Below are 15,356 nucleotides of genomic sequence, written 5' to 3' on the forward strand. Positions count from 1 at the left end.
AAGGTAGAGAGAGAGAGAAAGGTAGCGGAAGAGAGAGAGGAAGAGGTAGAGAGAGAAAGGTAGCGGTAGAGAGAGAGGTAGAGGTAGAGGTAGAGGTAGAGAGGTAGAGAGAGGTAGAGAGAAAGTAAGAGGTAGAGTTCGAGAGAGGTAGAGTTCGAGAGAGGTAGAGTTCGAGAGAGGTAGAGTTCGAGAGAGGTAGAGTTCGAGAGAGGTAGAGTTCGAGAGAGGTAGAGGTTGAGAGAGAGAGTTCGAGAGAGGTAGAGAGAGAGAGAGAGGTAGAGAGAGAGGTAGAGGTAGAGAGAGAAAGGTAGCGGTGGAGAGAGAGGGGTAGAGGTAGAGAGGTAGAGGTAGAGAGGTAGAGGTAGAGAGCGAGAGGTAGAGAGCGAGAGGTAGAGAGCGAGAGGTAGAGAGCGAGAGGTAGAGAGCGAGAGGTAGAGAGAGAGAGGTAGAGAGAGAGAGGTAGAGAGAGAGAGGTAGAGAGAGAGAGGTAGAGAGAGAGAGGTAGAGAGGTAGAGGTAGAGAGGTAGAGGTAGAGAGAGAGAGGCAGAGGTAGAGAGAGGTAGAGAGAGAAAGGTAGACAGAGAGGTAGAGGTAGAGAGAGAAAGGTAGCGGTAGAGAGAGAGGTAGAGGTAGAGGTAGAGAGGTAGAGAGAGGTAGAGAGAAAGTAAGAGGTAGAGTTCGAGAGAGGTAGAGGTTGAGAGAGAGAGTTCGAGAGAGGTAGAGGTAGAGAGAGAGGTAGAGGTAGAGAGAGAGAGAGAGAGGTAGAGAGAAAGGTAGAGGTAGAGAGAGAAAGGTAGCGGTGGAGAGAGAGGTAGAGGTAGAGAGAGAGAGGTAGAGGTAGAGAGAGAGAGGTAGAGGTAGAGAGAGAGGTAGAGGTAGAGAGAGAGGTAGAGGTAGAGAGAGAGAGGTAGAGAGGTAGAGGAAGAGAGGTAGAGGTAGAGAGGTAGAGGTAGAGAGGTAGAGGTAGAGGTAGAGAGGTAGAGGTAGAGAGAGAGAGGTAGAGAGAGAGAGGTAGAGAGAGAGGTAGAGAGAGAGAGGTAGAGAGAGAGGTAGAGGTAGAGAGAGAGAGAGAGCGAGGTAGAGGTATAGAGAGAGAGGTAGAGGTAGAGAGAGGTAGAGAGAGAAAGGTAGACAGAGAGGTAGAGGTAGAGAGAGAAAGGTAGAGGTAGAGGTAGAGAGAGGTAGAGAGAGAAAGGTAGAGAGAGAGAGAAAGGTAGCGGAAGAGAGAGAGGAAGAGGTAGAGAGAGAAAGGTAGCGGTAGAGAGAGAGGTAGAGGTAGAGGTAGAGGTAGAGAGGTAGAGAGAGGTAGAGAGAAAGTAAGAGGTAGAGTTCGAGAGAGGTAGAGTTCGAGAGAGGTAGAGTTCGAGAGAGGTAGAGTTCGAGAGAGGTAGAGTTCGAGAGAGGTAGAGTTCGAGAGAGGTAGAGGTTGAGAGAGAGAGTTCGAGAGAGGTAGAGAGAGAGAGAGAGGTAGAGAGAGAGGTAGAGGTAGAGAGAGAAAGGTAGCGGTGGAGAGAGAGGGGTAGAGGTAGAGAGGTAGAGGTAGAGAGGTAGAGGTAGAGAGCGAGAGGTAGAGAGCGAGAGGTAGAGAGCGAGAGGTAGAGAGCGAGAGGTAGAGAGCGAGAGGTAGAGAGAGAGAGGTAGAGAGAGAGAGGTAGAGAGAGAGAGGTAGAGAGAGAGAGGTAGAGAGAGAGAGGTAGAGAGGTAGAGGTAGAGAGGTAGAGGTAGAGAGAGAGAGGCAGAGGTAGAGAGAGGTAGAGAGAGAAAGGTAGACAGAGAGGTAGAGGTAGAGAGAGAAAGGTAGCGGTAGAGAGAGAGGTAGAGGTAGAGGTAGAGAGGTAGAGAGAGGTAGAGAGAAAGTAAGAGGTAGAGTTCGAGAGAGGTAGAGGTTGAGAGAGAGAGTTCGAGAGAGGTAGAGGTAGAGAGAGAGGTAGAGGTAGAGAGAGAGAGAGAGAGGTAGAGAGAAAGGTAGAGGTAGAGAGAGAAAGGTAGCGGTGGAGAGAGAGGTAGAGGTAGAGAGAGAGAGGTAGAGGTAGAGAGAGAGAGGTAGAGGTAGAGAGAGAGGTAGAGGTAGAGAGAGAGGTAGAGGTAGAGAGAGAGAGGTAGAGAGGTAGAGGAAGAGAGGTAGAGGTAGAGAGGTAGAGGTAGAGAGGTAGAGGTAGAGGTAGAGAGGTAGAGGTAGAGAGAGAGAGGTAGAGAGAGAGAGGTAGAGAGAGAGGTAGAGAGAGAGAGGTAGAGAGAGAGGTAGAGGTAGAGAGAGAGAGAGAGAGCGAGGTAGAGGTATAGAGAGAGAGGTAGAGGTAGAGAGAGGTAGAGAGAGAAAGGTAGACAGAGAGGTAGAGGTAGAGAGAGAAAGGTAGAGGTAGAGGTAGAGAGAGGTAGAGAGAGAAAGGTAGAGAGAGAGAGAAAGGTAGCGGAAGAGAGAGAGGAAGAGGTAGAGAGAGAAAGGTAGCGGTAGAGAGAGAGGTAGAGGTAGAGGTAGAGGTAGAGAGGTAGAGAGAGGTAGAGAGAAAGTAAGAGGTAGAGTTCGAGAGAGGTAGAGTTCGAGAGAGGTAGAGTTCGAGAGAGGTAGAGTTCGAGAGAGGTAGAGTTCGAGAGAGGTAGAGTTCGAGAGAGGTAGAGTTCGAGAGAGGTAGAGGTTGAGAGAGAGAGTTCGAGAGAGGTAGAGAGAGAGAGAGAGGTAGAGAGAGAGGTAGAGGTAGAGAGAGAAAGGTAGCGGTGGAGAGAGAGGGGTAGAGGTAGAGAGGTAGAGGTAGAGAGGTAGAGGTAGAGAGCGAGAGGTAGAGAGCGAGAGGTAGAGAGCGAGAGGTAGAGAGCGAGAGGTAGAGAGCGAGAGGTAGAGAGAGAGAGGTAGAGAGAGAGAGGTAGAGAGAGAGAGGTAGAGAGAGAGGTAGAGAGGTAGAGGTAGAGAGAGAGAGGCAGAGGTAGAGAGAGGTAGAGAGAGAAAGGTAGACAGAGAGGTAGAGGTAGAGAGAGAAAGGTAGAGGTAGAGGTAGAGAGAGGTAGAGAGATAGAGAAAGGTAGCGGTAGAGAGAGAGGAAGAGGTAGAGAGAGAAAGGTAGCGGTAGAGAGAGAGGAAGAGGTAGAGAGAGAGAGAGGTAGAGGTAGAGAGAGAGAGGTAGAGAGAGAGAGGTGTAGAGAGAGAGAGGTAGAGAGAGAGAGATGTAGAGAGGTAGAGGTAGAGAGAGAGAGGTAGAGAGAGAGAGGTAGAGAGAGTAAGGTAGAGGTAGAGATAGTAAGGTAGAGGTAGAGAGAGAAAGGTAGAGGTAGAGAGAGAAAGGTAGTGGTAGAGAGAGAGGTAGAGGTAGAGAGAGAGGTAAAGAGAGAGGTAGAGGTATAGAGAGAGCAGAGGTAGAGAGAGAGCAGAGGTAGAGGTAGAGAGGTAGAGAGAGAGGTAGAGGTAGAGAGAGAGAGAGGTAGAGGTAGAGCGAGGTAGAGAGAGAAAGGTAGACAGAGAGGTAGAGGTAGAGAGAGAAAGGTAGCGGTAGAGAGAGAGGTAGAGGTAGAGAGAGAGAGGTAGAAGTAGAGAGAAAGAGGTACAGGTAGATAGAGAGGTAGAGGTAGAGAGAGAGAGAGAGGTAGAGGTAGAGAGAGAGCAGAGGTAGAGGTAGAGAGAGAGCAGAGGTAGAGGTAGAGAGAGAGCAGAGGTAGAGAGAGAGCAGAGGTAGAGAGAGAGCAGAGGTAGAGAGAGAGCAGAGGTAGAGGTAGATGTAGAGAGAGAGAGAGAGAGAGAGAGAGGTAGAGGTAGAGAGAGGTAGAGCGAGAAAGGTAGACAGAGAGGTAGAGGTAGAGAGAGAGAGGTAAAGAGAGAGGTAGAGGTAGAGAGAGAGGTAGAGGTAGAGAGAGAGGTAGAGGTAGAGAGAGAGGTAGAGGTAGAGCGAGAGAGGTAGAGGTAGAGAGAGAGGTAGAGAGAGAGGTAGAGGTAGAGAGAGAGGTAGAGGTAGAGAGAGAGAGAGAGCAGAGGTAGAGGTAGAGGTAGAGAGAGAGAGAGGTAGAGAGAGAGGTAGAGGTAGAGAGAGAGGTAGAGGTAGAGAGAGAGCAGAGGTAGAGAGAGAGCAGAGGTAGAGAGAGAGCAGAGGTAGAGAGAGAGCATAGGTAGAGGTAGATGTAGAGAGGTAGAGAGAGAGGTAGAGAGAGAGAGAGAGAGAGAGGTAGAGGTAGAGAGAGGTAGAGCGAGAAAGGTAGACAGAGAGGTAGAGGTAGAGAGAGAAAGGTAGATTTAGAGAGAGAAAGGTAGCGGTAGAGAGAGAGGTAGAGGTAGAGAGAGAGAGGTAAAGAGAGAGGTAGAGGTAGAGGTAGAGGTAGAGAGAGAGGTAGAGGTAGAGAGGTAGAGGTAGAGAGAGAGGTAGAGGTAGAGAGAGAGGTAGAGGTAGAGAGAGAGGTAGAGGTAGAGAGAGAGGTAGAGAGAGAGGTAGAGGTAGAGAGGTAGGTAGAGGTAGAGGTAGAGAGAGAGGTAGAGAGGTAGAGGTAGAGGTAGAGAGAGAGAGAGAGGTAGAGAGGTAGAGGTAGAGGTAGAGGTAGAGAGAGGTAGAGAGAGGTAGAGAGAGGTAGAGAGAGAGGTAGAGGTAGAGAATTAGAGGTAGAGAGAGAGAGAGGTAGAGAGAGAGGTAGAGGTAGAGAGAGAGAGAGGTAGCGAGAGAGGTAGAGGTAGAGAGAGAGGTAGAGGTGGAGAGAGATGAGCAGGAAGAACAGTGCCCATCAATCCCATGACAGAAGGTGATCTGTCATCATGTACCCATACTTCATGTCATAGTAAGGTGACATATGTTAGGAACATGCATAATGCATTTCTTCTTTTGACATCGACTTACATACGAGAAGTTATTTTCACAGTAGGAAGAATACCGATAGTGATATTTTCAATCCACTCCCCTCGGTGTTGTCTTAGTAAATAAATGTCCATAATAAACCAATGTCACAAACCACACTCTGTGATGTCATGATAAATCACTCTCTGTAATGTCAAACTGTTTTCAATTAGTTCATAATAAATCATTATTTGTCACAAATAGTTATCTGTGATGTCACAAACCCTTTGTCTCTCATCTCACATATAGGCTGTCATGAACCATTCTCTGTCATCACAAACTTCTCCCTGTGATGTCACAAACACACTCCATCCTCCTCCCCTCAGTGATGACATAATAATAATAATTCAACAACAACTTCTTCTCAGGTCTGGGTAATTCCAGAGCCTTATGAAACATCCAGCGAGGCATTAGAGGAGATTTGTTCAATAAGCTCCCAGGTCCCCCGTCTTTGAAGGTGGATTACTGTGTTAGTGACAGACTGATAGGGACTCCTGTCTCTCTGTCCTGTGTATATCACTGTGTTAGTGATAGACTGATAGGGACTCCTGTCTCTCTGTCCTGTGTATATCACTGTGTTAGTGATAGACTGATAGGGACTCCTGTCTCTCTGTCCTGTGTATATCACTGTGTTAGTGATAGACTGATAGGGACTCCTGTCTCTCTGTCCTGTGTATATCACTGTGTTAGTGACAGACTGATAGGGACTCCTGTCTCTCTGTCCTGTGTATAACACTGTGTTAGTGATAGACTGATAGGGACTCCTGTCTCTCTGTCCTGTGTATATCACTGTGTTAGTGATAGACTGATAGGGACTCCTGTCTCTCTGTCCTGTGTATATCACTGTGTTAGTGATAGACTGATAGAGACTCCTGTCTCTCTGTCCTGTGTATATCACTGTGTTAGTGATAGACTGATAGGGACTCCTGTCTCTCTGTCCTGTGTATATCACTGTGTTAGTGATAGACTGATAGGGACTCCTGTCTCTCTGTCCTGTGTATATCACTGTGTTAGTGATAGACTGATAGGGACTCCTGTCTCTCTGTCCTGTGTATATCACTGTGTTAGTGATAGACTGATAGGGACTCCTGTCTCTCTGTCCTGTGTATATCACTGTGTTAGTGATAGACTGATAGGGACTCCTGTCTCTCTGTCCTGTGTATATCACTGTGTTAGTGATAGACTGATAGGGACTCCTGTCTCTATGTCCTGTGTATATCACTGTGTTAGTGATAGACTGATAGAGACTCCTGTCTCTCTGTCCTGTGTATATCACTGTGTTAGTGATAGACTGACAGAATGATGTCTCGGTTGTGTCTCAAATACTATCCTATTCCCTACATAGTGCAGTACATTTTACCATGGGCCCATAGTTAATACGCTGCCATGTGAGACACAGGTTCCCCTGGTTGTATAGTCTTTAAGACATTAGAGACAGGAAAGGGGTAACTCACACTAATGTTCAACAAGCGTGTGGAAATCAGTCCAGCATTATAATTCATTCATGTCTGAATACTGATGATTTCGTGTGATTCAGTACAACGTTACTGATAACCGACGGGCCTAGAAACCAAGGTAATGAACTAGTCTACAGGACTAGCGTGTGTTCATAGGTGGACTTCATGGAGTAATCAGGCAGCCTTTTCAGTCAAACAGGAAGTGGAAAAAATAGAGCACAGCGAGTGTAAGTAACAGTAGGTGACGTCACATCACAGATTGATGGTATTTCAGAACCCAATGAGTGGTAATGGCAAGGGGTACTTCACTATTCCTCACACTAATAACTATAATCAATATCACTTATTGAAGATTAGACATGTTTTCATTATCTTGCAGTTTAGTTAGAAGATGTTCAATCCACCTGATACTCCTTAGGTAGAGCTGATACAGCGAAACAGTCAGCAAAACTCTGTGTGTCCCAGATGGCTCCCTACTGCCTTCATAGTGCACTACATTTGACTAGAGCTCTGGTAGAAAGTAGTGCACTACATTTGACTAGAGCTCTGGTAGAAAGTAGGGCACTACATTTGACTAGAGCTCTGGTAGAAAGTAGTGCACTACATTTGACTAGAGCTCTGGTAGAAAGTAGTGCACTACATGTGACTAGAGCTCTGGTAGAAAGTAGTGCACTACATTTGACTAGAGCTCTGGTAGAAAGTAGCGCTCTATATGGGGAAATAGGGTGCCATTTAGGACACATCACTGTTTCTGTTGCTTTAAAATAAATGATTGTTGTTCACATAACTTTCTAGAGGAAAGAAATGCACTATATATGTAAAACCAGTCGGCGTGTGTCCAGCCCCGGGATGAAGTTAAGCATCTTCAGATGGAAAATTCATTCCTTTGATTATCCATTAGTTTTATTCCTTTCTTAGTCATGTATATCTTACAAGAGGATGAGCAAGAATCACATGTTCTGGTTATACACACACACACACACACACACACACACACACACACACACGAATATAAAGACGGACATGAGCACACGCACACACACACACACACACACACACACACACACACACATAAAGACGGACATGAGCACACACACACACACACACACACACACACACACACACACACACACATAAAGACGGACATGAGCACACACACACAGCATAATTGGGAGCAAGTCCATGGAGAAAGCAGCCATTTGTATTGAATACACTAAAAAACAAATGGTTCTATCTGGTACCAAAATAAGGGTTATTTGGCTTGTAACCATAACGGAACCCTTTTTGGTGCCATATGGAATCTTTTTTTTAAGGTTCTATAAAGAACTACGTTGATAAGGTTCTATATTAAACCTGCATGGTGCTATAAAGAACCTTTTCCTAAGGTTCTCTAAAGAACTACGTTGATAAGGTTCTATATTAAACCTGCATGGTGCTATAAAGAACCTTTTCCTAAGGTTCTATAAAGAACTACGTTGATAAGGTTCTATATTAAACCCTTATGGTGCTATAAAGAACCTTTTCCTAAGGTTCTATAAAGAACTACGTTGATAAGGTTCTATATTAAACCCTTATGGGGCTATAAAGAACCTTTTCCTAAGGTTCTATAAAGAACTACGTTGATAAGGTTCTATATTAAACCCTTATGGTGCTATAAAGAACCTTTTCCTAAGGTTCTATAAAGAACTACGTTGATAAGGTTCTATATTAAACCCTTATGGTGCTATAAAGAACATTTTCCTAAGGTTCTATAAAGAACTACGTTGATAAGGTTCTATATTAAACCCTTATGGGGCTATAAAGAACCTTTTCCTAAGGTTCTATAAAGAACTACGTTGATAAGGTTCTATATTAAGCCCTTATGGTGCTATAAAGAACCTTTTCCTAAGGTTCTATAAATAATTACATTAATAAGGTTCTATATTAAACCATTATGGGGCTATAAAGAACCTTTTCCTAAGGTTCTATAAATAATTACATTAATAAGGTTCTATATTAAACCCTTATGGGGCTATAAAGAACCTTTTCCTAAGGTTCTATAAATAATTACATTAATAAGGTTCTATATTAAACCCTTATGGGGCTATAAAGAACCTTTTCCTAAGGTTCTATAAATAATTACATTAATAAGGTTCTATATTAAACCCTTATGGGGCTATAAAGAAACTTTTCTTAAGGTTCTATAAATAATTACATTCCTAAGGTTCTATAAAGAACTACGTTCATAAGGTTCTATATTAATGTCACGACTTCCGCCGAAGTTGGTGCCCCTCCTTGTTCGGGCGGGGTTCGGAGGTCGTCGTCGTCGCCGGCTTTCACGCTGCCACCGATCTACGTTTCTTTTTCCATTTGTTTTGTCTTGATTGTACACAACCTGGTTCCCATTATGTTATTATTACTTCCCTATTTAGCCCTCTGGTTCCCACTATGTTTTTTGCGTGTTTGTTCCTTGTCTAGTGTTATCAGTCTTCTGTGTCATGGTGTGTTTTCCCTGTGTGGAATTTATGGTGGATAATTTTTTTAGAGGAAAGTACGTTATTTAACTCAGTTCTGTGTCCTGCGCCTGACTCCGTCCTCACCTCTGCAAACTGATACATGACAATCAAACCCATATAGTCCTATAAAGAACCCTTTTCTAAGATTCTATAAAGAACCCTTTCCTAAGATTCTATAAAGAACCATTAATAGAATGTTCTATGTAGCACCATAACATAATTCCACGATGGTTACAACACTTTTTTGTGCAATATTTATTCAAGTTCAAATTCGACCTAGAGTTTGGTTCAATATAGAACCCTTTATTCAAGTTCAAATTCGACCTAGAGTTTGGTTCAATATAGAACCCTTTATTCAAGTTCAAATTCGACCTAGAGTTTGGTTCAATATAGAACCCTTTATTCAAGTTCAAATTCGACCTAGAGGGTTCAATATAGAACCCTTTATTCAAGTTCAAATTCGACCTAGAGGGTTCAATATAGAACCCTTTATTCAAGTTCAAATTCGACCTAGAGTTTGGTTCAATATAGAACCCTTTATTCAAGTTCAAATTCGACCTAGAGGGTTCAATATAGAACCCTTTATTCAAGTTCAAATTCGACCTAGAGTATGGTTCAATAAAGAACCTTTCTCAATCTCAAAGGTTTTTTTAATCGTACCATGTACATCATTTTTTTTATTCTGGTTAATTAGCTGTATTATATTGTTAAAATGCGGCTGGGGGTTCCTGAGGAGAGAATTCAGAACCACTGATTTAGTTAACAGTTCTCACAAGGCCATCAGTGAATATTTTGCAACAAACTTCATCACGTACAGTTGAAGTCGGAAGTTTCATACACCTTAGCCAAATACATTTAAACTCAGTTTTTCACAATTCTTGATATTTAATCTGTGTAAAAATTCCCTGTCTTAGGTCAGTTAGGATCATCACTTTAATTTAAAAAATGTGAAATGTCAGAATAATAGTAGAGAGAATGATTCATATCAGCTTTTATTTCTTTCATCACATTCCCAGTGGGTCAGAAGTTTACATACACAATTAGTATTTGGTAGCGTTGCCTTTAAAATTATTCACTTGGGTCAAACGTTTTGGGTAGCCTTCCACAAGCTTCCCACAACAAGTTTTAATGATCACTCAAAGAGTAAAGAACCCTTTTGTGAACTGCAGTAGACCGTTGAATTGCTCAGAGGATTATTTGAGTCCAAGTCACCTTTCTCAAAGACTCACAATGACTCTACCATGTGTAACAGAACATTTTCCCCATGACATCTCCCATTAGCTATGTAAGGCTGTGAGAGGCCATTTCAACACTATGAGGAGAGGGATGGAAGGGGGCAGGGAGGAAGGGGGAGAGGGAGGTAAGGAACCAGGGAGGAAAGGGGAGAGGGAGGGAGGGAAGGAGGCAGGGTGGAAGGGGAGAGGAGGTAGCGAGGAAGGGAGGAAGGGGGAGAGGGAGGGAAGAAGGCAGGAAGGAAGGGAGAGAAGGAGGGAAAGAGGCAGGAAGGGAGGGAAAGAGGCAGGAAGGAAGGGAGAGAGGGAGGGAAGAAGGCAGGAAGGAAGGGAGAGAGGGAGGGAAGAAGGCAGGAAGGAAGGGAGAGAGGGAGGGAGGGAAGAAGCCAGGAAGGAAGTGATAGAGGGAGGGAAGAAGGCAGGAAGGAAGGGAGAGAGGGAGGGAGGGAGGGAAGAAGGCAGGAAGGAAGGGAGAGAGGGAGGGAAGAAGGCAAGAAGGAAGGGAGAGAGGGAGGGATGAAGGCAGGAAGGAAGGGAGAGAGGGAGGGAGAAGGCAGGAAGGAGGGAGAGAGGGAGGGAAGGGAGGAAGGAAGGGAGAGAGGGAGGGAGGGAAGAAGGCAGGAAGGAAGGGAGAGGCAGGAAGGAAGGGAGAGAGGGAGGGAGGGAAGAAGGCAGGAAGGAAGGGAGAGAGGGAGGGAGGGAAGAAGGCAGGAAGGAAGGGAGAGAGGGAGGGAGGGAAGAAGGCAGGAAGGAAGGGAGAGAGGGAGGGAGGGAAGAAGGCAGGAAGGAAGGGAGAGAGGGAGGGAGGGAAGAAGGCAGGAAGGAAGGGAGAGAGGGAGGGAAGAAGGCAAGAAGGAAGGGAGAGAGGGAGGGAAGAGGCAGGAATGAAGGGAGAAAGGGAGGGAAGAAGGCAGGAAGGAGGCAGGAAGGAAGGGAGAGAGGGAGGGAAGGAGGCAGGTATGAAGGGAGTGCAGGAGGCAGGGAGGGAGAGAGAGAGAGAGGGAGTATGGTAATGGACTGTATGTTATTTATTATGAGGGACACCTGGGGGAAATCAGACCTCAATGAAATGAAAATGGATGCCCCCCCCCCGTTCAGTAAAATATATTTTTACCTGACCCTCCCTGAATGCTTGAAAAAAAAACAAGTGACCCTTCCCCATACCCAAAAAAATAATTAACACATCAAGTGGAAATTAGAGAACAAGCCTACGGTTTAGCCTCAGACCAAAGCCTTGGAAATGTAGTTTAAGAAATGTTCTTTGTTTTGTAAGCATTACATGGCAAAGTAGCCAGGAGGTTGTGGATTCACAGACCACCGAGGACAAGTCTATGGGTGAAAATACACCATTTATAATAAAAGCACTACGTAAATCTATCATCTTATTTGCGTTGCGAGATTTTTTTGTTACCTTTTTATAAATGCATTTCGTGCAATTGTACGTCATTTTTAACATGACCGGAGACAAACAGAATCTGTTTAAATACCCCCAACAGACACGATGGGCACATGCTGCAGCAAAGGATACGTTTTGGGGATTCTATACAGTCCAGTGTTTTTTTTTTTAAAAGGTGGTGAAATTGTCTATCAAACTGTAAAAAATGTCAGGCAACAGAACCAGTTACAAATTAATTATCTGATCATCAATGAATTCAAGGGGAAAAAAAACAATTTGTTGTTTAACGTCACAAATCATTAGGTCTTGTGGAAGGGAGAGAGAGAGAGCAAATCATTAGGCCTTATGGAAGGGAGAGAGAGAGCAAATCATTAGGTCTTGTGGAAGGGAGAGAGAGAGCAAATCATTAGGCCTTATGGAAGGGAGAGAGAGAGCAAATCATTAGGCCTTATGGAAGGGAGAGAGAGAGCAAATCATTAGGCCTTATGGAAGGGAGAGAGAGAGAGCAAATCATTAGGCCATATGGAAGGGAGAGAGAGAGCAAATCATTAGGTATGCCTTATGGAAGGGAGAGAGAGAGCAAATCATTAGGCCTTGTGGAAGGGAGAGAGATAACAAATAATTTGGTATGTGTCGTGGAAATTTCCTCTATTTACCAAATCATGGGAGCAAACCACACACAAGTCAGAGTTAGTTATCAAAGTCCATCTTTAATTATATCAGCTCTATCACAATCCTGTGACTCTCAGGCAATTCAGTGTCTAACCATGAATTCTCTGAGAGCCCCTTCCACATTTCAAATGAGGTCCTTTATAGCAAAGACACACACAGGATAAGACAGCATCGGCATAATTCATCGTTCAGCTTTGTCTCCTTTCTCAAACCCAGAACCATAAACCAACCCTCCATATCAACAGGCATATATCAAATTGTGATTTAGACACAACCAACTCTAAATACAACCAATCCTATCTTGACAAGAGCACAGAGACACACTGACTGGCACACAGACATTGTGGAGCCAAGAGATATGTTTACACATGATTATACTTTGACCTCTCCCCTCTCTGCGGCCCATGCAACTTAGTCTTGACATAGAACAGATACTGCAACCCTGCCACAGTATTATACAAAAATGAAATTTGTGATGAGAAGTAATTTACAAACATATGATGAATATAAAACATCTCACATGTGTTACCAACCAATTCTGATTATTCCACGACATATGCCTTATGGAAGGGAGAGAGAGAGCACGGGAAATTTAATTTTCTAATGTATTCTATCTCATTCCAATGATATTGTTGTTACAAAATAGAAGTTTAATGTGATCAGGGCATGGTGATATAAGAGCAACTGCTAGGCTAAATTTATAATGCCTTGCGAAAGTATTCGGTCCCCTTGAACTTTGCGACCTTTTGCCACATTTCAGGCTTCAAACATAAAGATATAAAACTGTATTTTTGTGTGAAGAATCAACAACAAGTGGGACACAATCATGAAGTGGAACGACATTTATTGGATATTTCAAACTTTTTTAACAAATCAAAAACGGAAAAATTGGGCGTGCAAAATTATTCAGCCCCTTTACTTTCAGTGCAGCAAACTCTCTCCAGAAGTTCAGTGAGGATCTCTGAATGATCCAATGTTGACCTAAATGACTAATGATGATAAATACAATCCACCTGTGTGTAATCAAGTCTCTGTATAAATGCAAGAGGCCCATGATCATTCTGGATGAACTGCAGAGATCTACAGCTGAGGTGGGAGACTCTGTCCATAGGACAACAATCAGTTGTATATTGCACAAATCTGGCCTTTATGGAAGAGTGGCAAGAAGAAAGCCATTTCTTAAAGATATCCATAAAAAGTGTTGTTTAAAGTTTGCCACAAGCCACCTGGGAGACACACCAAACATGTGGAAGAAGGTGCTCTGGTCAGATGAAACCAAAATTGAACTTTTTGTCAACAATGCAAAACGTTATGTTTGGCGTAAAAGCAACACAGCTCATCACCCTGAACACACCATCCCCACTGTCAAACATGGTGGTGGCAGCATCATGGTTTGGGCCTGCTTTTCTTCAGCAGGGACAGGGAAGATGGTTAAAATTGATGGGAAGATGGATGGAGCCAAATACAGGACCATTCTGGAAGAAAACCTGATGGAGTCTGCAAAAACCTGAGACTGGGACGGAGATTTGTCTTCCAACAAGACAATGATCCAAAACATAAAGCAAAATCTACAATGGAATGGTATGGCAACTGCACCGCCCTCAACCGTAAGGCTCTCCAGAGGGTAGTGAGGTCTGCACAACGCATCACTGGGGGCAAACTACCTGCCCTCCAGGACACCTACACCACCCGATGTCACAGGAAGGCCATAAAGATCATCAAGGACATCAACCACCCGAGCCACTGCCTGTTCACCCCGCTATCATCCAGAAGGCGAGGTCAGTACAGGTGCATCAAAGCTGGGACCGAGAGACTGAAAAACAGCTTCTATCTCAAGGCCATCAGACTGTTAAACAGCCACCACTAACACTGAGTGGCTGCTGCCAACACACTGGCACTGACTCAACTCCAGCCACTTTAATAATGGGAATTGATGGGAAATGATGTAAATATATCACTAGCCACTTTAAACAATGCTACCTTATATAATGTTACTTACCCTACATTATTCATCTCATATGCATACGTATATACTGTACTCTATATCATCGACTGTATCCTTATGTAATACATGTATCACTAGCCACTTTAAACTATGCCACTTTGTTTACATACTCATCTCATTTGTACATACTGTACTCGATACCATCTACTGTATCTTGCCTATGCTGCTCTGTACCATCACTCATTCATATATCCTTATGTACATATTCTTTATCCCCTTACACTGTGTACAAGACAGTAGTTTTGGAATTGTTAGTTAGATTACTTGTTATTGCTGCATTGTCGGAACTAGAAGCACAAGCATTTCGCTACACTCGCATTAACATCTGCTAACCATGTGTATGTGACAAATAAAATTTGATTTGATTTGATTTGATTCAAAAATAAACATATCCAGGTGTTAGAATGGCCAAGTCAAAGTCCAGACCTGAATCCAATCGAGAATCTGTGGAAAGAACTGAAAACTGCTGTTCACAAATGCTCTCCATCCAACCTCACTGAGCTCGAGCTGTTTTGCAAGGAGGAATGGGAAAACATTTCAGTCTCTCGATGTGCAAAACTGATAGAGACATACCCCAAGCGACTTACAGCTGTAATCGCAGCAAAAGGTGGCGCTACAAAGTATTAACTTAAGGGGGCTGAATAATTTTGCACGCCCAATTTTTCCGTTTTTGATTTGTTAAAAAAGTTTGAAATATCCAATAAATGTTGTTCCACTTCATGATTGTGTCCCACTTGTTGTTGATTCTTCACAAAAAAATACAGTTTTATATCTTTATGTTTGAAGCCTGAAATGTGGCAAAAGGTCGCAAAGTTCAAGGGGGCCGAATACTTTCGCAAGGCACTGTATATCAACGGAATTCATCAAACAAAAGGACCATTTGTGATAGTTATGGGACATATAGGAGTGCCATCAAAAGAAGCCCGTCAAAGGTAAGGCATGATTTATATTTTATTTCTGCGTTTTGTGTCGCGCCTGCAGAGTTGAAATATGCTACTCTCTCATTGTTTACTGTTGTGCTATCATCAGATAATAGTATCTTATGCTTTAGCCGAAAAGCCTTTTTGAAATCTGGCTGGATTCACCACGAGTGTAGATTTAATTTGCTATCTTGCATGTGTAATTTAATGAAAGTTTGATTTTTATAGAAATGTATTTTAATTTGGCGCTCTGCATTTTCCCTGGCTATTGACCATGTGGGACTCAAGCGTCCCACCTACCCCAGAGAGGTTAATGGATGCTTCTCTAATATCAAACATGTAAAGTCTGGAGTACCACAGGGCAGCTCTCTAGG

The sequence above is a fragment of the Oncorhynchus clarkii genome, chromosome 32 (genome assembly GCF_045791955.1).
Source record: "Oncorhynchus clarkii lewisi isolate Uvic-CL-2024 chromosome 32, UVic_Ocla_1.0, whole genome shotgun sequence".
Classification (NCBI taxonomy): domain Eukaryota; kingdom Metazoa; phylum Chordata; class Actinopteri; order Salmoniformes; family Salmonidae; genus Oncorhynchus; species Oncorhynchus clarkii.